The sequence below is a fragment of the Anomaloglossus baeobatrachus genome, chromosome 1 (genome assembly GCF_048569485.1).
Source record: "Anomaloglossus baeobatrachus isolate aAnoBae1 chromosome 1, aAnoBae1.hap1, whole genome shotgun sequence".
NCBI classification, from domain to species: Eukaryota; Metazoa; Chordata; class Amphibia; order Anura; family Aromobatidae; genus Anomaloglossus; species Anomaloglossus baeobatrachus.
Genome location: NC_134353.1, coordinates 832370842 through 832397137, shown reverse-complemented (window position 1 = coordinate 832397137; position 26296 = coordinate 832370842).

Genomic DNA, 26296 nt, shown 5'->3' with positions numbered 1-26296 from the left:
ACTCCTGTACTGCTTTACCCAATTTTTTACAATTTAATGAATTACCTGGCCGATAAAATACGTGAGAGTTCTTTCCACAATCCAATTTGAAATCAAAATGTATTTTTATCCCAAGTGGGTTCTAAACTTGCTTTATGCCACTTTGCTAACTTTCGATTTTGTTGTACAGATCATATTTAATCTCTGCTTGGGTATATTAGTCCTTATGATAAAAGTCTTGAATATTGAAAAGATTTACACATTTTTACAATTCCTTCTTTTCTGAACCTTTTTTTTTATTTTAGATGCACTTGAAAAGTTGATACATTGAAAACCTAGAATAGTTGAAAAAATTGTAAATAATTGCAATGGATTGAGGCGAGATTTTAAATTAGCGTTAAGGCTACGGTCCCATGATCAGGATCAGTTGTGTTTTTATAGTACAGAGTTTTGGCACCATCTCTGCATCTTAGTTTACTTGTATTTTTGTGTAAATCTTTAATGTTGCCTTTTTATCACGTTTTTGATTGTGTGGATTACATGGGTTTTTGGTGCGTTTCCGCTGCGTAAATGCACCAATAATGCATGTGTGCCTTTTACCTGTGGATTTTCCACATCAAATGCAAGTCAATGGGTAAAATCCGCACAGAAAACTCGGCGTTCTCACAGGAGAAATTGGCATGCTGCAGTTTCGAAAAATGCACTGCAGGTCAGTTTACACAGCGTAAAAAAGAAGCACAGTGGATATGAGATTGCTATTAACCTCATCCACTTTAGTGGAACTGTAAAATGTAGCATTTTGCACTCAGCAAAATAGTCCAGAACGCAAGTGAGGGTTTGGTTCTACTTGCGTTTTGCACAGACAAGTGCAATCCAATAAAACATTGGAATGCTCTCACTCTAGTGCAAAACTATGGAGCAATGTCCATCTGCGACTCATTTCTCCTGCCATAACGGCATGCGGAATGAATCGCAGCATGCTGGGTTTGACAGTGAGTCTTGGCTCACGCACCCCCATACAAGTCTATGGGAGTGTGTGAAACATTGCACTGCACTCGCGTGTAATCCTACTGCAGTGCAATATATGCAGAGACACGTAGCGGAGCAGATGAGGAGAAAGTGCTCCTTCCTTCTTCTCCGCAGCTGTGACCCGATTGCAAGATCTCATCACAGTCGCATGACCCTCGGCTGACGCTCACAGCAGAGGGTCATTAGCATATGCTTCTGATGCTCTCGCATTGGAGGCTATGTGCAATTGGAACCGTACCCTAACACTGATAGTGGGAACATACCCTAAGGCCGGCTTCACACTTGCGATTAACTCGCACGAGTGCAATGCGAGAAATTCTTGCATTGCACTCGGACCCATGTTAATGATTGAGGCTGCTCTCACCTGCTATTTTTTTCTCAGTCCAAATCGGACTGAGAAAAAAAAATCGCAGCATGCTGCGTTTTGGTGAGTTTCACGCACAATTCACTCCAATGAAAGTCAATGGGTGCGTGAAAAAAACGGATGTTACACGGACAGCACACACACCATCCTATTGACATCCGTTTTTATAAATACATTTATCGCATGTTGCAGAAAACACTGAAAATGAGTGAGGTCTGTCGATGTCGGTCTCTCTGTCAGTCGGTCTCTCTGTCGGTCTATCCCTCTCCCCCCCTCTCTCATACTCACCGATCCCCGATCACCAGCGCGGCGCTGCACGGCGTTCACACTGCTCCGGCGGCTTTTCCTCTTTTGAAAATGCCGGCCGCTCATTATTCTATCTAGTATTCACTGCTTTCCCCGCCCACCGGTGCCTATGATTGGTTGCAGTCAGACACGCCCCCACGTTGAGTGACATCTGTCTCACTGCAATCAATCACAGCAAAGTCTATGAGTTTTCATTTTTGCTGTCCGCACACATCTGTTTTTTTTATCTGCGTTTTTGAGTAAAAAAAAAAAAATGGACATGTCAGTTCTTTCCTGCGTTTTTCTGCGTTTTCCCCCCATGCAATGCATTGGAAAAACGCAGCAAAACGCAGAGATCAAAAACGCAGCAAAACGCAGCCAAAAACGCACCAAATCGCGGCAAAAACGCATGCAGGAGCTGACACGCATTTAACGGCCAAAAACGCACAAAAACGCAGCATCAAAAAGACGCAGTGTGCAAACCTAGCCTTACACCAAAAAATCCTTTATTTGAAATGAATAACAAAAAAACCCCACCCTCTTTCACCACTTTAATAAAGTCCCCAAATACCCTTCCATGTCCGACGTAATCCACAGAGGTCCTACAACGCTTTCAGCTCTGCTACATCAGAAGCTGACAGAGAGCGGTCACAGACCATGACCGCTCTCTGTGAGCTCCCCGCAGCGACTGCAGTGAGTCGCGCTATCAGCGATGACGTCACTTAGGTTACCCGCGGCCACAGATCTCAGCGGGAGGACTTCAGCTGTGGCCGCGGGTAACCTCAGTGACGGCACCGCTGATAAGTGATCTGCGCTAAGTCACTCAGGGGATTTGCGGTCACCGGTGAGACCTTCCCCGCTGTGTGGAGCTGACAGGAGTGGCGGTGTCTTCTGCTGCTCCGGTCACCTCCATGCCACAGAGCTGGAAGCGACGCCAGACCATCCTGGATTACGCCGGACATGGAATGGTTTTTGGGGCTTATTAAACTGGTGAACCAGGGAATTTGTTAGTGTTTTTTTATTTGTAATAAATTATTTTTTCAGGTGTGTGTGTGTTTATTTTCTGTAACTTACAGATTAATCATGGAAGGTATCTCGGGGAGACGCCTGACATGATTAATCTAGGATTTAGTGGCAGCTATAAGCTGCCATTAACTCCTTATTACCCCGATTTGCCAACGCACCAGGGCAAATCGGGAAGAGCCGGGTACAGTCCCAGAACTGTCGCATCTAATGTATGCGGCAATTCTGGGCGGCTGCTGACAGATATTGTTAGGCTGGGGGGCTCCCCATAACGTGGAGCTCCCCATCCTGAGAATACCAGCCTTCAGCCGTATGGCTTTATCTGGCTGGTATTAAAATTGGGGGGACCGCACGCCATTTTTTTAAATTATTTAATTATTTATTTCACTGCACAGTATAGACACGCCCACCGGCTGCTGTGATTGGGTGCAGTGAGACACCTGTCACTCAGCGTGGGGGCGTGTCTCACTGCAACCAGTCATAGGTGCCTGTGGGCGGGGAAAGCCGGGAATACGAGATTGTTTAATGAGCGCCCGGCTTTTTCAAAATAGTAAAAGCCAACGGAGCAGTGTGAACGCCGTGCAGCGCCGCGCCAGGGATCGGGGATCGGTGAGTATGAGAGAGGGCTGCTAACTTCAGTCACTCAGGGGATTAGCGGTCACCGGTAAGCCCTTCACAGGTGACCGCTAATCATGACGCGGCACAGACAGAGCCACAGCATGACAATGAAGTCGGGGGAAGTTCACCCGAGTTCATTCTGATCGTGCGGCTCTGTCTGTGTCTGCTGTCATCTGCCATTCAGCTCTGCTACATGGCTGTCTGTGTCTGCTGTCAGCGGCCATGTAGCAGAGCTGAATGGCAGATGATATAGTAAAAAATACGCATTACACACGCATTACACACGCTAGTAAAATCATTAATTTATTCAGAAAAAGCATCGCACTTGCGTAGCACTCGGACCTAACGTGAACTAAAATCAGCCGAGTTTTTTTCAGCCCAGTCGGACCGATTTTACTCGCATAGATGTGTTTCCAGCCTTAAGCTCAGTCATCTATTTGTACTACAGGCCTCTCTTTTTTTTACTCAGTAGGATACTATTATCATTGGCTGCCATATTATAGATACTTTGGAACAGAACTGCTTCCTAGTACCAGATCAGTTGGGACAGTGCTGATGCTGCTGTGATCACAGGACTTTAATAGAAAGCAAGTTTGATTTACAGGCATATAAATCGGCTTGCAAATCCCTGTTTTGGTAAAATATTTTACATAATTCAACTTCTCATTTCTACCTTTCTTCCACATGAAACAATTAAAGGTCTGCGGGAATTTAAATCTCCCCCTATTCTACTCCATACTGAAATAAATGAAGTGCACAGACTGTAAGTGACTGAAACTAATAGCAGCACAGTGCTTAACAAACCAAGGTACAAATTGTAAGAGATTATTAAGTGGATCACTGGAGGAAGTGCCGATATTGTTCATGTCCATGGGGACATTACATCACTTAGGGGGGAATTATTAGAAGAAAGCAGAATGGAAGAAGATGGGACATGAGCTAAAAATACTGTATCACTGGAGGCAGAGATAAATTATAAACCAGGTTAAAATCTAATATTTTCCCACTCAAATGAACAGGCATATTATTGCTATCCATGGCAGAATATCAGGGGAAATTCAGGCTGGACAGATGTCCAATTGCTAAAACATCTGCTGATGAAAAATCAACCAAACCAGCCATTTTTTGTGAGACCAGATGATCATTTAATGTTTAAACGTTAAGACCAGGTCTGTTTAGATACTTTGGCCTGTGAGAGCTTTCGAGAATACCTGGTTTTGGTGAGAACAGTGGCATGTAAGAGTTTAGGCACCTTTGGTCAAAACTACTGTTTTTGTGAACAGTTAATCAAGTTGAAGATGAAATTAGCTCTAAAAAGCATACAATTAAAGATTACACATTTCCTTTGTATTTTAGACAAAAAAAAATTGTTTTCATCTTTTATATTTTAAAATGAACAAAAATGACAATGGGCCAATGCAAAAGTTTGGACACCTTTAGAGATTTGTGTGCTCAGATAAGTTTCACCAAGGTTTCAGACCTTAATTAGCCTGTTAAGGCCCTGTTATATGCGTCGATTTATCTGGTGATATGTTGTTGGGGTCACACATTCCGTGACGCACATCCAGCATTGTTCACGACGTAGTTGCGTGTGACACCTACGAGCGACTCTGAACTATCGCAAATAGGATGAAAATCGTGGATCGTTGACACGTCGTTCATTTTTAAAAAAATTGTTCGTTTTGGGGAAGCAGCCGACTTATTGCTCCGTTTGACACCCTGCCAATGTGGAACAACATTCAAACGATCGCTTGGGTCCAACAATATATCGTTGATCACTGATGAGTCGATTTTAAGATCGTTACGTGTGACAGCAAATAAATGACCAATAAGCGATACCGGCAAATCGTAAATATGATCTAGGCGTGTCACGTCGCACATGTGATCACACAATAAATCGACGCGTGTAACGGGGCCTTTAAGCGGGCTTTACACGCTACGATATATCTAACGAGATATTGGCGGGGTCACGTCGAAAGGGACGCACATCCGGCATTGTTAGTGATATCGTAACGTGTGACAGCTATGAACGAGCAGAAATACTCGCCTTCTCGTTCATCGCTTTCACGTCACTCATTTTCTAAAAATCGAACGTCCTGTTGTTCATTGTTCCTGAGGCAGCACACAGCGTTCCGTGTGACACCCTGGGAACGATGAACTGCAACTTACCTGTGGCCGCCGGCAATGCTGAAGGAAGGAGGTGGGCGGGATGTTTACGTCCCGCTCATCTCCGCCCTTCTGCTTCTATTGGCCGGCTGCTGTGTGACGTCGCTGTGACGCCAAACGTCCCTCCCCCTTCAGGAAGTGGATGTTCTCCGCCCGCAGCGAGGTCATATGGAAGGTAAGTACGTGTGACGGGGGGTTACAGCATTGTGCGACACAGGCAAGAAATTGCCCGTGCCGCAAAAACGATGGGGGCGGGTGTGATTGCAAATGCTATCTCATGATTAATTGTAACGTGTAAAGCAGCCATTAGGGTTTGTCATTAGGAAAGGCCAGGTGATGCAAATTTCACAGCCTAAAAAAATTGTAGGACAAGGGAAAAAAACAATGATGGGGGAAAAAAGGGAAGGGTATCATTCAGTTACCAACTCTCTCATTTATTTTTTCTTTTGTTATTGGTGAACTTTTCACCCCTTAATAACAATATGTATGATATTTGAAATTTTTCAGAAAAACTTTTGTGAATTAAATGCAGCATCTTGCATCAAATAGATATTTCAGTGTTTGAATGCTGCAATTTTATAGAAATATTTACTGTATACAAAGAGAAATGTCTATTTTAATAAATACAAGATAATTAAACTTGTTTTTTCCTATTTCCAAAATCCTTTCCTCCTTGGCTGTCAGTTTGTGAAATGTGCAAGACATACAATCATAAAGAAATAATATTTAAGGGAAAGTAAGAAATGATTCACAAAAGGGATATACATTATGTGGGGATAATGAGAGGATTTTGACCTGAGAATGTATAAAAAACATAATATATATATAAAAAAAAATCAAATAATGTGCAAAACATTTGCAATGCATAAATGAATTGATATGGCCTGGCACATAAGATAGTAGGATCATTTAAACCTATAAGTATATGGTAATATTGTAACCAGGGGCGTAACTACCGCGGTCGGAGAGGTTGCGGGCCAAGCAGCTTGGGGGCGCAGCTTGCATTATACATGGATCATGGGGGCGCAGCCTGCATTATACATGGAACATGGGGGGGGCTGCATTATACATGGAGCATGGGGGCATGGCGAATGCAGTCTGCATTATACATGGAGCATGGGGGCGCAGCTTGCATTATAAATGAAGCATGGGGGCACAGCTTGCATTATACATGGAGCATGGGGGCGCAGCTTGCATTATACACGAAGCATGGGGGCGCAGCTTGCATTATACATGGAGCATGGGGGCGCAGCCTGCATTATACATGGAACATGGGGGGGCTGCATTATACATGGAGCATGGGAGCATGGGGGCATGGGGAATGCAGTCTGCATTATACATGGAGCATGGGGGCGCAGCTTGCATTATATATGGAGCATGGGGGCGCAGCCTGCATTATACATGGAGCATGGGGAGCTGCATTATACATGGAGCATGGGGGCATGGGGAATGCAGTCTGCATTATACATGGAGCATGGGGGCGCAGCTTGCATTATACACGGAGCATGGGGGCGCAGCTTGCATTATACATGGAGCATGGGGGCGCAGCCTGCATTATACATGGAACATGGGGGGGCTGCATTATACCTGGAGCATGGGGGCATGGGGAATGCAGTCTGCATTATACATGGAGCATGGGGGCGCAGCTTGCATTATACATGGAGCATTGGGGGCGCAGCTTGCATTATACATGGATCATGGGGGCGCAGCCTGCATTATACATGGAACATGGGGGGGCTGCATTATACATGGAGCATGGGGGCATGGGGAATGCAGTCTGCATTATTCATGGAGCATGGGGCGCAGCTTGCATTATAAATGAAGCATGGGGGCACAGCTTGCATTATACATGGAGCATGGGGGCGCAGCTTGCATTATACACGAAGCATGGGGGCGCAGCTTGCATTATACATGGAGCATGGGGGCGCAGCCTGCATTATACATGGAACATGGGGGGGCTGCATTATACATGGAGCATGGGAGCATGGGGGCATGGGGAATGCAGTCTGCATTATACATGGAGCATGGGGGCGCAGCTTGCATTATATATGGAGCATGGGGGCGCAGCCTGCATTATACATGGAGCATGGGGGGCTGCATTATACATGGAGCATGGGGGCATGGGGAATGCAGTCTGCATTATACATGGAGCATGGGGGCGCAGCTTGCATTATACACGGAGCATGGGGGCGCAGCTTGCATTATACATGGAGCATGGGGGCGCAGCCTGCATTATACATGGAACATGGGGGGGCTGCATTATACCTGGAGCATGGGGGCATGGGGAATGCAGTCTGCATTATACATGGAGCATGGGGGCGCAGCTTGCATTATACATGGAGCATTGGGGGCGCAGCTTGCATTATACATGGATCATGGGGGCGCAGCCTGCATTATACATGGAACATGGGGGGGCTGCATTATACATGGAGCATGGGGGCATGGGGAATGCAGTCTGCATTATACATGGAGCATGGGGGCGCAGCTTGCATTATATATGGAGCATGGGGACGCAGCTTACATTATACATAAAGCATGGGGACGCAGCTTACATTATACATGGAGCATGGGGGCGCATCTTGCATTATACATGGAGGATGGGGGCGCAGCTTGCATTATACATGGAGCATGGGGGGGCAGCTTGCATTATACATGGAGCATGGGGGCGCAGCTTGCATTATACATGGTGCATGGGGGCGCAGCCTGCATTATACATGGAACATGGGGGGGCTGCATTATACATGGAGCATGGGGGCATGGGGAATGCAGCTTGCATTATACATCGAGCATGGGGGCGCAGCTTGCATTATACATGGAGCATGGGGGCGCAGCTTGCATTATACATGAAGCATGGGGGCGCAGCTTGCATTACACATGGAGCATGGGGGGCAGATTGCATTATACATGGAACATGGGGGGCAGCTTGCATTATACATGGAGCATGGGGGGCAGCTTGCATTTTACATGAAGCATGGGGGGGCAGCTTGCATTATACATGGAGGATGGGGGGATGGCTACAATATACATGGAGCATGGGCTGGCTGCATTATACATGGAGCATGGAGGGCTGGCTGAATTATACATGGAGCTTGGGGGGCTGGCTGCATTATACATGGAGGTCTATGGGGCTGCATTATACAACATGACGGATACCTTATACATGGACTATTTGGTGCATTTTACATGGAAGAGTATGGGGCTGCATAACACAATATGAAGGTATTATGGGGCTGCGTTATAATACATATAGGACTATGGGGGCTACATTATAATATATGGAGGACTATGAAGACTACCTTATACATGGACTATGGAGGTGCATTTTCTCATGCTGGGGAGGCCCATTTTTATTGGACCCTTCCCAGGCTAAAAATAGCAGCCTGCAGCTGCCCCAGAATTGGCGCACTAATAATTTAGAAAAGCTGAGTTGGGTCCCATGTATTTTGATATGCAGCCAAAATAAAGCACACAGGTACGGGCTGCAGCCTCCAGCTGTCTGCTTTAACTGCACTGTATATCAAAATACGGGATACCACAAATCATTTTTTCCAATTATTTTTTTATTTTTGCACTCCACTTTGTGAACTCAGATAGCTAGTGCGAGGACAACTATTCACAGGTGCCATCACAGAGGATATCTGCGCAGTTTGACTGCAACCATTTGCAGAGGGTGGATTGGGGAAGCATTGAATATTCATAAAGTTTAATGAGCAGACCAGCTGCTTGGAAAGTTGTTTTTTTTTTTTTAAGTCCGGATCCGCTGAACCTAAACATCTGCTGGTTAACCCATCTCTACTCCTAGCTAGTTCTCTATTTCTGATGGAGACAACTGCTGTATATAGCTGCACACATGTTCATCATTATTTCCCATTATGTTAACAGTGCTATATTCTACTGTGGTGCAGTCATTGTACTTTTTTACCCTTTTCGCGGACAGTAAAATCTTTCCTCTGATTATTTATTTATGTATTTATTTATTTTTTTATCCATTAAATTTTTATTGAAAAGAATATTTGTATTATTAGCATAGAACTCACAAAAATATACAACAAGGAATTCAGTTATAAAATTGAAGGCAATAGGGAGTTATAAGCAATGGTTGACTATTCCATCAAGTGCAAGAATTCTTAAACGGTACCGATACATACTGTGGAAATTGCATAGTAGTCACTGCCCAAAATAATCTGTGATCAACTTCTGGAATGAATGGGAATGAGGGAGGATAACTGGGGAAAAACTAACAACAAAGGGGGTGAGGGGGAGAAGATAGGGGAAGGGGGGGTAAGATATAAGGAAGAAGATGGTTGCCTAGGATATCAACCTCAACCCCTGCTGGGGCCAATCAGTATTATTAGCCTCTCATGGGACTGCTGTGCTGTGTGGGGGGAGAGGGGGAAGGGCCCAAGCCTATATAGTGCGGGTAAAGGCCACAGTACACTAAGCAACATCGCTAGCAACATCGCTGCTAAGGAACAACTTTTGTGACGTAATAGCGATGTGGCTAGTGATGTTGCTGTATGTGACATCCAGCAACAACCTGGCCCCTGCTGTGAGGTCGTTGGTTGTTGCTGAATGTCCTGGACCATTTTTTAGTTGTTGCTCTCCCGCTGTGAAGCACACATCGCTGTGTGTGACAGCAACAGAGCAACAACTAAATGTGCAGGCAGCAGGAGCCGGCTTCTGCGGACGCTGGTAATCACGGTAAACATCGGGTAACCAAGAAGCCCTTACCTTGGTTACCCGATATTTACCTTCGTTACCAGCGTCCGCCGCTCTCAGCTGTCAGTGCCGGCTCCTGCTCTCTGCACACGTAGCTGCAGTACATATTGGGTAATTAACCCGATGTGTACTGTGGCTATGTGTGCAGGCAGCAGGGAGCCGGCACTGGCAGTGTGAGAGCGGCGGACGCTGGTAACGAAGGTAAATATCGGGTAACCAAGGTAAGGGCTTCTTGGTTACCCGATGTTTACTGTGGTTACCAGCATCCGCAGAAGCCGGCTCCTGCTGCCTGCACATGTAGCAGAGTACACATCAGGTAATTAACCCGATGTGTACTGTGGCTAAGTGTGCAGGGAGCCAGCACTAAGCGGTGTGCGCTGGTAACCAAGGTAAATATCGGGTTGGTTACCCGATATTTACCTTAGTTACCAAGTGCAGCATCGCTTCCACGAGGCGCTGCTGGCTGGGGGCTGGTCACTGGTTGCTGGTGAGATCTGCCTGTGTGACAGCTCACCAGCAACTCGTGTAGCGACGCTCCAGCGATCCCTGCCAGGTCAGGTTGCTGGTGGGATCGCTGGAGCGTTGCTTAGTGTGACATCTCACCAGCGACCTCCTAGCAACTTACCAGCGATCCCTATCAGGTTGTATCGTTGTTGGGATCGCTGGTAAGTTGTTTAGTGTGCCTGGGCCTTAAGTCAAAGCAGTTGCAAAGCACATCTTTGTCTGGGGGCCAGGTGTGAGATAGGAGCTGCATGGGCTGATACCAGCCAAGGATCCCGCAATCTAAGAATCCTGTTTTTAGCTTGCTTGGAATGGGCAAGGCAATACTCATACTGACACTGAAGATTAATCCTCCTGTGCAGTTCGGAATTGGAGGGAGGGTCCATTGCTTTCCAGGAGCTACTCACACACTGTCTAGCTGCAATTAAAATATGTACAATTAAATCCCTGAAATCTTGAGGAAATTTTTCTATACCCAAGTTCAAGACTGCCAGGCCAGGGTTGGGGTTGATATGAAGGCCCGTCAGTGTGCAAATAAGACTAAAGACCTCCATCCAAAAGGGTTGAATTTTTGGGCAAAATCACCAGCTGTGTCCTTACAACCCTCTTTGGTGGCAGCCCCTCCAGCAAAGTGGTGAGTAGTTTGGTACAAAATGTATTATATTAGGCCGGGTACAAATATCCGGCTTTTTGCCGGTTTGACTGATGCGGCACATGCCAGTACAGTGTATACAGTACACTGGCAGCGCAACAAGCGCCGGTCACATGCTGTCATGTGACCGGAGCATGTGATCGGAAGTTGCGGCGCTGCCACTGTACTGTATCATACTGTACTGGCATGCACCGCGTCCGTCAAACCGGCGAAAAGCCGGATATGTGTACCCAGCCTTAGCCGGCGCGAGATACCATCTCTGATGGACTTTTTTTTAATTGTTCTAAGTGATTTATACATTTGGAAGGTTTTTTGAACCCAATGAGTCATTTTGTGCCACTCCGAAGGAGAGGGAGATATACCCAAGTCAGATTCCCATTTGCTCATATATGGAAGTTTTTGCTCGTCATGGGTGTTATTCAGCCATTTGTAAGTAAATGAAATTCCTGCACGTTTCATGAGGTTTTTAAACAGTAATGCCTTCGAGGTGGGAAGCATGGGGTTTGATCCCGGGGAAAATGTCTTGGTGATGAAGTGGCGAATTTGAAGATATTGGTAAAAACAACCTCTCAAGGAAGGGTGTTCCTCTAGAATATCGTTAAAGGGCTTAATATTAAGGCCAAAGTAAAAGTCTGCCAGAACTGTGATGCCCGCTCCTTCCCACCTTCTTAAGTTCAGGTGTGGAATTAGTGATTCCAGCGCTTTTAATGCAATCTCTGCTAGAGGGATCTGAATTTATGGCAGCAGATCACTATGCCAGGCAGAGAGCAAGGCCCCCATGGAAGGGAGGTAAGGTTCGGCATGAAAATGATTCAGATATTCTACCTCCATCAGCTTCCTCGTTGAACCTTGGCCGGTCAAGGAGCTTTCAAGCTGCACCCATCTATGAGAGCTGTCTTGGTTCCACCACTCTTTACGTGAATCTATTAAAGAAGCTTTGTAATATGCCAATAAATTCGGATTACCCAATCCTCCCAAACCATATGCGTATTGCAATATTTTTGCAGCAACTCTAGCTCTTTTATTTCCCTAAGCAAATTTGTTGGTTACTGACTGAAGCTTGGCCAAATATCTATATGGGATTTTTAGGGGGAGGCATCTAAACAGGTAGAGTAATTTAGGAAGAAACAACATTTTAAAGGAATGAATTCTTGCCATCCATGACAAAGACATCTTTTCATATCTGCTCAGTTCGTGCGCTAGAGTTTTAAGCACCTAATCAAGATTTTCTCTTATCAGAAACTGAGAAAGCATCAACAAGATACCTAGGTATGCAAACGTTCCTCACACCACCGGAAGGGAAAAGCTGCCTCCAAATTGCATCTAGTCTGGGCAGAAACATTAAACGGCAGAATCAATGACTGAGTAGCGTTCAATTTGTAATAGGACACTTCAGAAAAAGTTGACAAGATAGACACTACTGCTGGGATAGAGGTTTAAGGTCAGTGCAAGAAATTATTATATCACCTGAATATAACCCAGGTGTTACGGTTGCTGCGAGCACTGGAGACTATGTCCAGATTTCTTGCTACTGCACATGTGCGAGCGCTGGAGACTAAGTCCAGATTTCTTGCTACTGCACATGTGCGAGCGCCGGAGACTAAGTCCTATCTTGGAGCCATTGCACATGTGCGGGTGACATCATCGCTGACACGAGGTCACATGTCTCTGACACCTTCTATGCCGATTGGTCGCTGGTCATGTGCTTGTGATGCCTTGCTCGGTGATAGGCCAGCATGATGTCACTCCTGTCGTTCTGGCAGCGGATTGGCTCTGGTGTCCTCCATCTTGGATGAGGCACAGAGTCTATATAAGACCCTGACACACGCCGCATGGCGCTCAGTCCTCTTGGTTCATGCATAAGAGTAGACGCTCTGTGCGCGTTCCTCTAGGCATTCCTCTGTCTATGCTAGGTGAGCGCTACTGGCAGGGTAGCGTTCTTATACCTTACAGCGTCGGCTGCTGTCCGTATCCTTACCTCTTAGGGGAGCGGACATAGGCAGGTGCCTGAGGCACATGGTCTGGCTGGGCCTTGTGGTTCGACTCGTAGGTGGACGTTGCCGCTAGGGTAACGTTCCTTATACTGCGTCTGGCAGTTGTTCGTATCCTCGCACACTAGGGGAGCGAACAGAGGTAGGAGCTTTGTGCGGCTTACGCTGCTGTTCGTCTCTTTTGCACCACTAGAAGAGAGGACCTAGGCAGGTGCCATATCTAGTGGTTCGTGTCCTCGCACACTAGTGGAGCGAACGCAGGTAGGAGCTTTGTGCGGCTTACGCTGCTGTTCGTCTCTTTTGCACCACTAGAAGAGCGGACCTAGGTAGGTGCCATTTCGCACACATTGCCTTTGTCTCTGTGATTATTAACAGAGATCTTTCCACACACTCTCCAAGTAAGGGAGGAATTGCTTTACTTACTTATTATATCCTTCTGTGAGTTAACAGAGGTATAGCACTCTGCCATAGTCTGCAGCAGAGTCTTTGCACGGTGGACCCTGACTGTCTGATACTCCTTTAAGTTATTATCAGACAGCCCCCCGTAACACCAGGTTTATGTTCAAACTCCCCGACTCTGATACCAGCAACAGCCGAGTTCCCCCGTATAGCCTCCGCCAAAGGCGCCACCATCAGTGCAAATATAATGGCAGACAGCAGACACATCTGGCGGGGGCCATTAGATATAGAAAACCTTGAAGAGAGGAATTCTGAGGCCAGTACTGTAGCATTAGGATGAGAGCACAGAGCTAAAATAGCTGACTTGATCTTACCCGCGTATCCAAATTTCGTAAGAACCTGCTCCAGATACCCCCAGTGCACACTGTCAAAGGCTTTTCCAGCATCAAGGGACAGGAATGCATTGGTTTACCGGACTGTTCCAATAAAATCCAGAATCCGCCTGGTGCCGTCTTTGATTGTCTACCCGATACAAAACCTACTTGATTAGGGGCAACTAAAATGGGGATTATTTTTTGAAGACTTGTGGCTACCAGTTTCAAATATATTTTAAGATCACAGCTTAGAAGTGAAATTAGTCTGAACTTCCTTGGGGTGTCTGTCGATTTCCCAGGTTTAGGTAATGTAGTGATAACTGCTTCTAGATTATCCGGGGAGATTGACCCACTCGCTTACCACATATTAAAGGCCCTCAACAGAAAGGGGGTTATGATAGGGGCAAAGTGCATGTAGCATTTGTATGGTAGCCCATCAGGACCAGGGGCTGAGTAACTTGTGGCTATTTTGATAGTATCTAATATTTCCTGAGCAGTAAACAAGAGATTTAAAGATTCTAGTTGGATATTTGAAACATGGGGGAGGTTAAGACTATCTAAAAATTTCTGAATGTCTGCCTGGTTTGGTTGTGGTGTTTGGAAATCCTCCTTTAATTATTAATTATTATTATTATTATAGGCCTGCAAAAGCCTCAGCAATCTCGGTAGAGTGTTGTATAAGTGTCCCATCTGGGCCCTTCAGGAACTCAATTTTAGATTTGATTTCCTTCCTTTTTGTCCTTTTTGCTAGTATGGCACCCACTATGTCCCCCATAGCATAATAAACAGATTTCCTTTTTTTACATTTATGTTCATATCTACCTAGGAGGAGTGAGCTGAAACCTGTGTGTAAGAATCTCATTCAAGATTTTTACTGATGGGGAGATCCTTATTAAGGGATTCTAGGTGTTGTATGTGGGCTATAGCCCCTTTAATTTCTGTCTCTCTATGTTTTTTTAAGTACGACACTATTTTTATAAACTGGCTTGCAACAACAGATTTGTGGGCTTCCCAAAAGGTCTCATCTGAGACTTCCCTGTTGTTATTGTGTTTAAAGGCTTCTAACAGCACAGTCGTCAACTTCTCTTGAGAATTCTTATCATTCACCAAGCTGGTATTGAGTCTCCACCTGGGAGCATTATGAACACCATATGTATTCTGTACTATTAAAGATATCTGGGCATGGTCCGACCACGTTATCAGACCCACATTAGCATCAGTACATCTGCTGAGAGTCTTACTGTCGATCAGGAAAAAATTGATTGTACTATATAACCGATGCCTTGAGGAAAAAAAGGTGTAATCTGTTTCCGATATGTAAAGATATCTCCAGATGTCGTGAAGATGGAACTCTGCGACCAGTTGTTTCAGTTCCTTCTCCTCCCCGCCTTGTTACCTTCGGCCGAACAGTCCATGGAATGAAGGATTGGAATGTTGATGTCCCCACAGACAACTTCAGACCCATGAGCAATGTCCCTAAACACCTGAAATCATTTCCTGGCAAAGGTTAGCTGTGCGGAGTTTGGCACGTAGACTGTCATCAAAGTGTACGGGGTGCCATTAAGGAGACATTTCAGAATGATATACCTGCCATCCACACCATATGTTGCATTTAACCAGCTTGAAGTCCACCGAGCTTTTAATAAAAATTGCTACCCCTTTCTTTTTTGAATAATTTGCAAAAAACACGTGTGGATACCCTGGATGGAGCAGCTGCTTGTTGTCTGTAGGAAGAAGGTGGGTTTCTTGAATGCACGCTATGTCACATATGGAGGTCCTCACTTCTGTCCACATTATTGACCTTTTGGTTGGAGAATTGAGACCCCTCACATTGAGAAATAAAACCTTGAGGCTCATGTTGGATCACAAGAAAATAGATTGTTCTAGGCAGACTATCTGAGTTGAACAGCATCAGATAGGAAGGTTCAGGGACGGTTGATACAGGGAAGGGGAAAAACCAACAATGAATTCTTCAGCTTCATCCGTGCCGGACAGCTATAAGATTCTTGCTCACCATAGGTGAGAAAAACTGAGGTCTTAAGTGGCATCTCTTGTCACAGAAGAGCAGCATAGGCTTGTGGCATGGGAGAATCTCAGTCAGGCATTTGTCCACTCTGTGTTGATTTTCTTCTTGGTACCATTCCTGGTAAATGTACCCCATCCTGGTAAATGTTCAAGAAAGGAAGGAAGGAAAGAAAAGAAGGAAGGAAAGAAAGAAAGAAAGAAAGAAAGAAAGAAGGAAAGATGAAGGAAGGAAAGAAAAAAGGAAAGATGAAGGAAAGAAAGAAAGAAGGAAAGAGAAAAGGAAGGAAAGAAAGAAAGAAGGAAAGAGAAAAGGAAGGAAGGAAAGAAAGAAGGAAAGAGAAAGGAAGGAAGGAAAGAAAGAAGGAAAGAGAAAGGAAAGAAAGAAGGAAAGAGAAAGGAAGGAAAGAAAGAAGGAAAGAGAAAGGAAGGAAAGAAAGAAGGAAAGAGAAAGGAAGGAAGGAAAGAGAAAGGAAGGAAAGAAAGAAGGAAAGAGAAAAGAAGGAAGGAAAGAAAGAAAAGAGAAAGGAAGGAAAGAAGGAAAGAGTAAGGAAGGACGGAAAGAAAGAAGGAAAGAGAAAGGAAGGAAAGAAAGAAGGAAAGAGAAAGGAAGGAAGGAAAGAAAGAAGGAAAGAGAAAAGGAAAAAAAGGAAAGAAAAAGGAAAGAGAAAGGAAAAAAGGAAAGAAAAAGGAAAGAGAAAGGAAAAAAGGAAAGAAGGAAAGAGAAAGGAAAGAAGGAAAGAGAAAGGAAAGAAGGAAAGAGAAAGGAAAGAAGGAAAAGAACAAGGAGAAGAAGAAGAAAAAGAGAGAGAGAGAATCTCTATATATAGTTTGTAGGCAAACTACTACACTCATCTTCTTCATTGCCGCAGTTGTACAGCACAGTTTCGTCTGGAATGTTTATCCAATGTTTTAGACCTTTCTTTTCTTATCCTCAACTGCGAGCCTTTTTGTCCACTGCTTATCCTAAATTAGCATAAAATGGCTACTGCATTCCCTCCTTTGGCTTTTAAAGAGGCTATGATAGTCCCTCCTAATTGTTTGTGCTATACCTTGTGATGTGATGGCTGCAAAGCAATATGGTCACGCATGAGATTATGTGAACTTTCCATGGCTGATACAATCTTCTGCAACAGGTTATTTGTTGGAAATTAATTGTATGTTGTTTGATTTTTCAGGGACCTGCAAACTTCATAAAATTAAACACATTTGATTTGCATTGAATTGACTGGCTCATCTCTAGGGAAGGTAAATTTGCTGTTACTGGAAAAGATATAACAGATATTGCAACGATGCAGCAGAACCCTACATTGCATTAGTGCTATATTTACAATGCTTTTAAAATTTTAGCAGAGAAATCACCGAAAATATAGGAATATTGGAATCATTTTTATCCAGCTAGTTCTTACAGCTTAAAATAGTCACTATGAATTCTACAACAACTTTTTGAACATTTCCTAGCAGACAAAGAGGTTGTGCCGTAGGTCATACTATATTTGTGCTGAGGCTGAATGCTTTCAACATCACTCACTTCTCTCGTATTGAAACATAGAAGGTGTTCTACTGACATAAGTGATCATTATAATGAAGACAGCGCTCAAACTGGAAGCGAGGTTTGTGTCCATAGGGACATAGGTGACTCAGGAGGAATCATTGCAAGAGAGCAGGATGGAAGAACATGGGACATGAACTTAACATACTGCGTAATGTAGAATTCTGTCATTGACATTAGATATAGATTTTTTGATTATTAAAATTTGTATTAGGCCAGGATCATGTCACCTTAAATGCCATTCACTTGGAGTGTCGGTAAAGTACAAAATTTTAAAGCTAGAGAAAACCTGGTGGACATATGATTTTAATTTGGCTATAATCAGTTCATTGTTGATCTTTGGGGCTCAAGAGCACCATATCTATGATACTTTAATAAAGATGCTTGGTTGCTTTGCTCTTTATGTGCTTTGCCCAGTTTTTCATTGATAGGAATATAAGCAAATAGCTTTTCAATTACTTTTGACAGTAAAAATTCTTGCCACCAAAACAATAAGAATCTAAACTAAACCCTATAGGACCTTACTAGAAGTCATGAGGGCATGAAAATTAAATCAACAATCCAACATTTTTTCTTTCTGGGCTGGAGTTTCATAAGCCCCTTGCCCACTATCTTATACCTAATTATACATACTCTCCAGCAACTTCATAGCTCTTCAACGTCGCTCCAGTCTCTCACGGCACTATCTTGTGTTCATAACTTCTGGCTGTTGGGAAGTCAGAAGCTATGTAGTTTAAGCACTTAATACAAGTTTGTAAGAGCCAGAACAAGGCTCATAGAGAGACATAGTCAACTGCATTGAAATGAAAGACTAACATCCATCTTATCTCTCTTCACACAGGTACACACGTGGTCAAAATTGTTGGCACCCCTGGTTTAATGAAAGAAAAACCCACAATGGTCACAGAAAAAACTTGAATCTGACAAAAGTAATAATACATAAAAAGAAGGGAATTTTGTTACTTACCGTAAATTCCTTTTCTTCTAGCTCTTATTGGGAGACCCAGACGATTGGGGTATAGCTACTGCCCTCCGGAGGCCACACAAAGCACTACACTAAAAAGTGCAAGGCCCCTCCCCTTCTGGCTATACCCCCCCGTGGTATCACGGGTTCTCCAGTTTTAGTGCCAAAGCAAGAAGGAGGAAGCCAATAACTGGTTTAAACAAATTAACTCCGAATAACGTCGGAGAACTGAAAAACCGTTCAACATGAACAACATGTGTACCCGCAAACAACCAAGAAATCCCGAAGGACAACAGGGCGGGTGCTGGGTCTCCCAATAAGAGCTAGAAGAAAAGGAATTTACGGTAAGTAACAAAATTCCCTTCTTCTTCAGCGCTCTATTGGGAGACCCAGACGATTGGGACGTCCAAAAGCTGTCCCTGGGTGGGTAAAGAGATACCTCATGTTAGAGCTGCAAAACAGCCCTCCCCTACGGGGATGTCACTGCCGCCTGCAGGACTCTTCTACCTAAGCTGGCATCCGCCGAAGCATAGGTATGCACCTGATAATGTTTGGTGAAAGTGTGCAGACTCGACCAGGTAGCTGCCTGGCACACCTGTTGAGCCGAAGCCTGATGTCGTAGCGCCCAGGACGCACCCACGGCTCTGGTTGAATGGGCTTTCAGCCCTGAAAGAACCGGAAGCCCTGCAGAACGGTAGGCTTCCAGAATTGGTTCTTTGATCCATCGAGCCAGGGTGGCTTTAGAAGCCTGCAACCTCTTGCGCGTACCAGCGACAAGGGCATCGGAACGGCGTATGGGCGCCGTGCGGGAAATGTAGATTCTGAGTGCTCTCACCAGATCTAGCAAACGTAAACATTCTCATACCGGTGAACCGGATGAGTGCAAAAGGACGGTAAGGAGATATCCTGATTAAGATGAAACGAGGATACGACCTTAGGGAGAAACTCCGGAATGATGCGCAGCACTACCTTGTCCTGGTGAAACACCAGGAAGGGAGCCTTGGATGACAGAGCTGCCAGCTCAGACACTCGCCGAAGCGATGTGATCGCAACGAGAAACGCCACCTTCTGTGACAGGCGAGAAAAGGAAACTTCCTTCAGAGGCTCGAAAGGCGGCTTCTGGAGAGCAACTAGAACCCTGTTCAGATCCCATGGATCTAACGGCCGCTTGTACGGGGGTACGATATGACAAACCCCCTGCGGGAACGTGCGCACCTTAGAAAGACGTGGTAGACGCTTCTGAAAAAACACGGATAGTGCTGAGACTTGCTCTTTGAGGGAGTCTAGCGACAAGCCCTTTTCTAACTCCTATTGTAGGAAGGAAAGAAAAGTAGGCAATGCAAATGGCCAGGGAGACACTCCCTGAGTAGAGCACCAGATTAAGAAAATCTTCCACGTTCTGTGGTAGATCTTAGCAGACGTGGGCTTCCTAGCCTGTCTCATGGTGGCAACGACCCCTTGGGATAATCCTGAAGACGCTAGGATCCAGGACACAAAGGCCACACAGTCAGGTTCAGGGCCGCAGAATTCCGATGGAGAAAACGGCCCTTGAGACAGTAAGTCTGGTCGGTCTGGTAGTGACCCCGGTCGGCCGACCGTGAGCTGCCACAGATCCGGGTACCACGATCTCCTCGGCCAGTCTGGTGCGACGAGTATGACGCGGCTGCAATCGGATCTGATTTTTGCGCAGTACTCTGGGCAAGAGTGCCAGAGGTGGAAACACATATGTGAGCCGGAACTGCGACCAATCTTGCACTAAGGCGTCTGCCGCCAGAGCTCTGTGATCGCGCGATCGTGCCATAAATGCCGGGACCTTGTTGGTGTGCCGAGACGCCATTAGGTCGACGTCCGGCACCCCCCAGCGGCAACAGATTTCCTGAAACACGTCCGGGTGAAGGGACCATTCCCCCGCGTCCATGCCCTGGCGACTGAGGAAGTCTGCTTCCCAGTTTTCTACGCCCGGGATGTGAACTGCGGATATGGTGGATGCTGTGTCCTCCACCCACATGAGGATTCGCCGGACTTCCTGGAAGGCTGCTGACTGCGTGTCCCTCCTTGGTGGTTGATGTATGCCACCGCTGTGGAGATGTCCGACTGGATTCGGATCTGCTCTCTTTCTAGCCACTTCTGGAAAGCTAATAGGGTAAGATACCCTGCCCCGATTTCCAGAACATCGATCTGAAGGGTGGACTCCTGCTGAGTCCACGTCCCCTGAGCCATGTGGCGGAGACAAACTGCTCCCCACCCTGACAGACTCGTATCTGTCGTAACCACTGCCCAGGATGGGGGCTATGACAATGAGGTGGGAATAAGCCACTATTGCAGAGAGTCCTCGGCCGTCAGGGAAAGGGAGACTTCCCGTCCAGGGAGGTTGACTGCCCATCCCATTGGCGGAGAATGTCCCATTGCCGTTGGCGCAGATGAAACTGCGCAAAGAGAACTGCCTCGATGGCTGCCACCATCTTCCTTAGGAAGTGCATGAGGCGCCTTAAGGGGTGCGACTGGCCTTGAAGGAGAGACTGCACCTCTGTCTGCAGTGAACGCTGCTGGTTCAGCGGAAGCTTCACTATGGCTGATAGAGTATGAAACTCCATGCCGAGATACGTTAGTGATTGAGTCGGAGACAGATTTGACCTTGCCAAATTGATGATCCACCCGAAAGTCTGGAGAGTCTCCAGCGTAACATTCAGGCTGCGTTGGCATGCCTCGAGGGAGGGTGCTTTGACGAGTAGATCGTCCAAGTACGGGATCACCGGGTGTCCCTGAGAGTGCAAGACTGCTACCACTGCTGCCATGACCTTGGTGAACACCCGTGGGGCTGTCGCCAGACTGAATGGCAGAGCTACAAACTGAAGATGTTCGTCTCCTATCACAAAACGTAGAAAACGTTGGTGCTCCGTAGCAATTGGCACGTGGAGATAGGCATCTTTGATGTCTGTTGAGGCAAGGAAGTCTCCTCGAGACATTGAGGCAATGACGGATCGGAGGGATCCCATCCGGAACCGCCTGGCGTTCGCATGCTCGTTGAGCAGTTTCAGGACCAGAACAGGACGGAAGGAACCGTCCATTTTTGGAGCCACAAAGAGATTGGAGTACAAACCCTCGCCCTCGTTCCTGAGGGGGGACAGGGATCACCACTCCTTCTGCTCTTAGAGCGTCCACCGCCTGCAGCAGGGCATCTGCTCGGTGGAGAGGTGGGGCCGTTCTGAAGAATGGAGTCGGAGGACGAGAACAGAACACTGTCCTGTGCACGTGAGCACAATGTCCGTCACCCACCGGTCTGTGACCTGTGGCAGCTAAATGTCGCCAAAGGCGGGGGAGTCTGCCATCAACCGCGGATGCGGAGAGAGAGAGAGAGAGCTGAGAGTCCTGAGGAGACCGCCTTGGTAGCGGTTCCTCCGACTGCCTTCCTTGGGCGAGATTGAGCCCGGCCGGAATCTGAGCCCGTCTGAGGTTTTGTAGCCCTTTTGCACGAGGACAATTGGGACCTGCCGGAGCTTGGGAAGGACCGAAACCTCGACTGTACTTTTAGGACAGTATTAACAGGGTAAGTCGCAGTGCAGACATTGCGGGGTTACGGACGCCTCTGCGGTACAGATGTCCCTGCTCAAGGTCAGCTGCGCAAGAACAGCTGAAAAGGTTAGGTTGCCAATACGGCTGTGGATGCCGGAGCAACCGACACGCCGATAGCCTCCTAGACAGATTTCAACCAGAGTCCATCTGTCTGTGAATGGCATCTTTAAGTGAAGCCCCATCTCCAGTGCAACTATGGCTCTATATGCAAGCCTGGAGATTGGAGAATCCACCTTTGGACCCTGGGTCCAGCGCTGACCACGTCAGGGGAAAAGGGATAACGTGTATCCTAAAAACGTTTGGAGAAGACGCTTATCTGGTAAGCGTGGTGTTCCTGGACTGCTTCTCTGAAGTCAGCGTGGCCAGAAAAATACTCAATATCTGCGTGAGATACTGAAAAGGAACTTCTCCTGTTCGTCTCCTATCTCCACTGGGGGAGCTGAGGGAGAAAGATCCAACCTTCCATTGATGGACGGTATAGGATCATTCCGTATGGCGTTACCACCCGGTGTATCCGGATTGAGAGCGATGTCAATATCAAAGCCCTGAAGAGCTGCCCTTTTGGTCAAGTAGATTGCCCATGGGTGCAAGTCTCTATATTATGACTACTCCGTCCCTGTCCATGGACAGGGTTGACAGGAGGTTTCTTTGGCCACAACTAGTAGAGCCCCGGCAGACGAAGTGCTAGAGACCCCGGCAGACGACGTGCTACAGGGGAGCATGCACACAATGGGACGGTGTCATGAACAGCATCCCATGTAGTAAAAACAGCACTGAAATCTGTGTTGCTTTTTTGCCGCTGCCGACTAGCTATCTAGAAGTATATAGCCAAGATTGGTGACCGTACATTGCAATGTATAGCATACAGGCATAAAGTACAAAAGACCACTGCAGCACAAGCAATACAAGCAGCATAGAAGCCTGTGCCCTGGCACCCCTGCTCTTCTGCTGCTGTATACTAGTCATCTAGGGGAATATAGCCCAGAAGAGTGACCCTACAGTGCAATGTATAGCATACAAGCACAAGTACAAATGAACACTGCAGCACATGCAATACAAGCAGCATAGAAGCCTGTGCCCTGGCACCCCAGCTCTTCTGCTGCTGTAGACTAGTCATCTCGGGGAATATGGCCCAGAAGAGTGACCATACAGTGCTATGTATAGCATACAAGCACAAGTACAAATGCACACTGCAGCCCATGCAATACAAGCAGCATAGAAAAAAACCTGTGCCCCAGCACCCTTGGTTTTCTGCTGCTGTAGTCTAGCCATTTCATGAGAATATAGCTAAGACTAGCGACTGTACAGTGCAATGTATAGCATATAAGCATAAACACAAATGAACACCTCAGTCGTGCAATACAAGCAGCCTAGAAAGCCTGTGCCTAAGCACACCTGCTTTCCTGCTGCTGATGTGTCGCTCCCCAAGCGGGCATATAGCGACCTATGCAGTAAAAAACAACACATGTACACACTGCAGTTATATCGTGGTCAGCACTATGTGTGCCTCTTACCGCCCGCCTATAAGCGGGTGTATGATCGCCACCGTCCTGCCTTGGTGCCGAAAGTCCGAGCTCGGACTGCAGTAATGGCTGCCGGCTTCTTCCCCAGCTCATGTGAGGAGGGGCGGGCCGTGGGCGTGCCCCCAAGGCAGAGCGGGAATCCGGCGTCCGACAGTGTGCAGTGAGAGGGCTGGAGCATGTAAAAAGGCTCCAGCCCTCGGCGCTGCTGATTGCTCAGCGTCTGTCCCCTTCCCTGAGTGACAGGGAGGGGGCGGGAACGAAGCGGCACTAGGCCGCAGAAGCCGGGGACTGGATTTATAAGCGCCGCCGCCGTAAAAGCGCGGTCGGCGCCCAGTCCCCGGCGAACTACAAGTCCCAGCCGCGCCGCCGCTCCCGGAGCGTCCGGCGCGGTAGTTCCCAAAACACAAAGTCACTCAGCAAAGCTGCAGTGACTGTAACCCTTTACTGTCCCCCGGCGCACTAGCACACCCAGCAAGTCTGGAGTGTGCTGTGCCTGTGTGTACGGGGACACAGAGTACCTGTAATGGTGCAGGGCCATGTCCCTGAACGGTACTCCAGCTCCGTATCCAGCAGGTTCAAATGGGTCTGTGGATGGAGCCCGGCGTCAGAGCTTTGAGGCCGGCAGGATCCCACTTCCTCAGAGCCCCTCAGGGGGATGTGGAAGGAAAGCAGCATGTGGGCTCCAGCCTCCGTACCAGCAATAGGTACCTCAACCTTACAACACCATCCACGGGTGAGAAGGGAGCAAGCTGGGGGCCCTATATGGGCCCTCTTTTCTTCCATCCGAAATAGTCAGCAGCTACTGCTGACTAAAATCTGTGGAGCTATGCATGGATGTCTGACCTCCTTCGCACAAAGCTTGAAAACTGGAGAACCCGTGATACCACGGGGGGGTATAGCCAGAAGGGGAGGGGCCTTGCACTTTTTAGTGTAGTGCTTTGTGTGGCCTCCGGAGGGCAGTAGCTATACCCCAATCGTCTGGGTCTCCCAATAGAGCGCTGAAGAAAAATCTATGAAAATGAACAAATGAAAGTCAGACATTGCTTTTCTGCTTCCACAGAACTTTAAAAAAAAGTAAAAGTCAGGAAATAGGCCTGGACAGAAATGATGGGTCCTTAACAATATTATGTTGCACAACCTTTTCAGGAAATCACTGCAATCAACGATTTCTATAACTGTCAATGAGACTTCTGCACCTCTCGACAGGTATTTTGGCCACTCCTCAAGAGCAAACTGCTCCAGTTGTCTCGTGTTTGTAGGTTGCCTTTTCCAGATGGCATGTTTACGCTCTTTCCAAAGATGCTCAATAGGATTTAGGTCAGGGCTCATATAAGGCCACTTCCGAATAGTACAATGTTTTCCTTTTAGTCATTCTGGGGTGTTTTTAGCTGTGTGTTTTGGGTCATTATCCTGTTACAAGGCCCATGACCTGCGACTGGGATCAAGCTTTCTGACACTGGGCCGCTCATTTCGCTCTAGAATCCCTTGATAGTCTTGAGATATCATTGTACCCTGCACAGATTCAAGACACCCTGTGCCAGATGCAGCAAAGCAGCCCCAGGACATAACAGAGCCTCCTCTATGTTTCACAGTAGGGACAGTGTTCTTTTCTTGATTTGCTTCATTTTTCTGTCTGTGAACATAGAGCTGATGTGCCTTGCCAGAAAGTTCCATTTTTGTCTCATCTGTCTATATGATATTCTCCCAGAAGCTTTGTGGATGGTCAACATGTAGTTTGGCAAATTCCAGTCTAGCTTTTTTATGATTTTTTTTTTCTACAATGGTGTCCTCCTTGGTCATCTCCCATGAAGTCCCCTTTGGCTCAAACAACGACAGATGGTACGATCTGACACTGATGTTCCTTGAGCTTGAAGTTCACCTTTAACCTCTTTAGACGTTTTTCTGGGCTCTTTTGTTACCATTCGCATTATCCGTCTCTTTGATTTGTCAAAAATGTTCCATCTGCAGTTACGTCTAGGGAGGTTGGCTACAGTCCAATGGATTTTAAATTTCTGAATAATATGTGTAATTAAAGTCACAGGAACATCAAGCTGCTTGGAGATGGTCTTAGAATTTTTACCTTTAACATGCTTGTCTATAATTTTCTTTCTAATCTCTTGAGAAAATTATTTCCTTTGCTTCCTCTAATCCATGTTGAGTGTGGTACATACCATTTCACCAAACAGCACAGTGAGTACCTGTAGCCCTATATACAGGTCCACTTACTGATTACAAGATTGTAGTCACCTGTGATGCTAATTAGTGGACTCACCTTGATTTAACATGTCCCTTTTGTCATATTATTTTCAGGGGTACCATCATTTCTGTCCTGGTCTGTTTCATGAGTTTTATTTTTTTTAAAATTCAGTGGAAGCATGGTTGAAAAGCAATGTCTGACTTTCATTTGTTCATTTTCATAGATTTTTTATTTATTACTACTTTTGTCAGATTTAAGTTATTTCTGTGACCATTGTGGATTTATCTTTCATTAAATGAGGGGCACCAACAATTTTGACTACGTGTGTATATCCCTTCTTGCTATTACTCACTATGTCTGCTGCA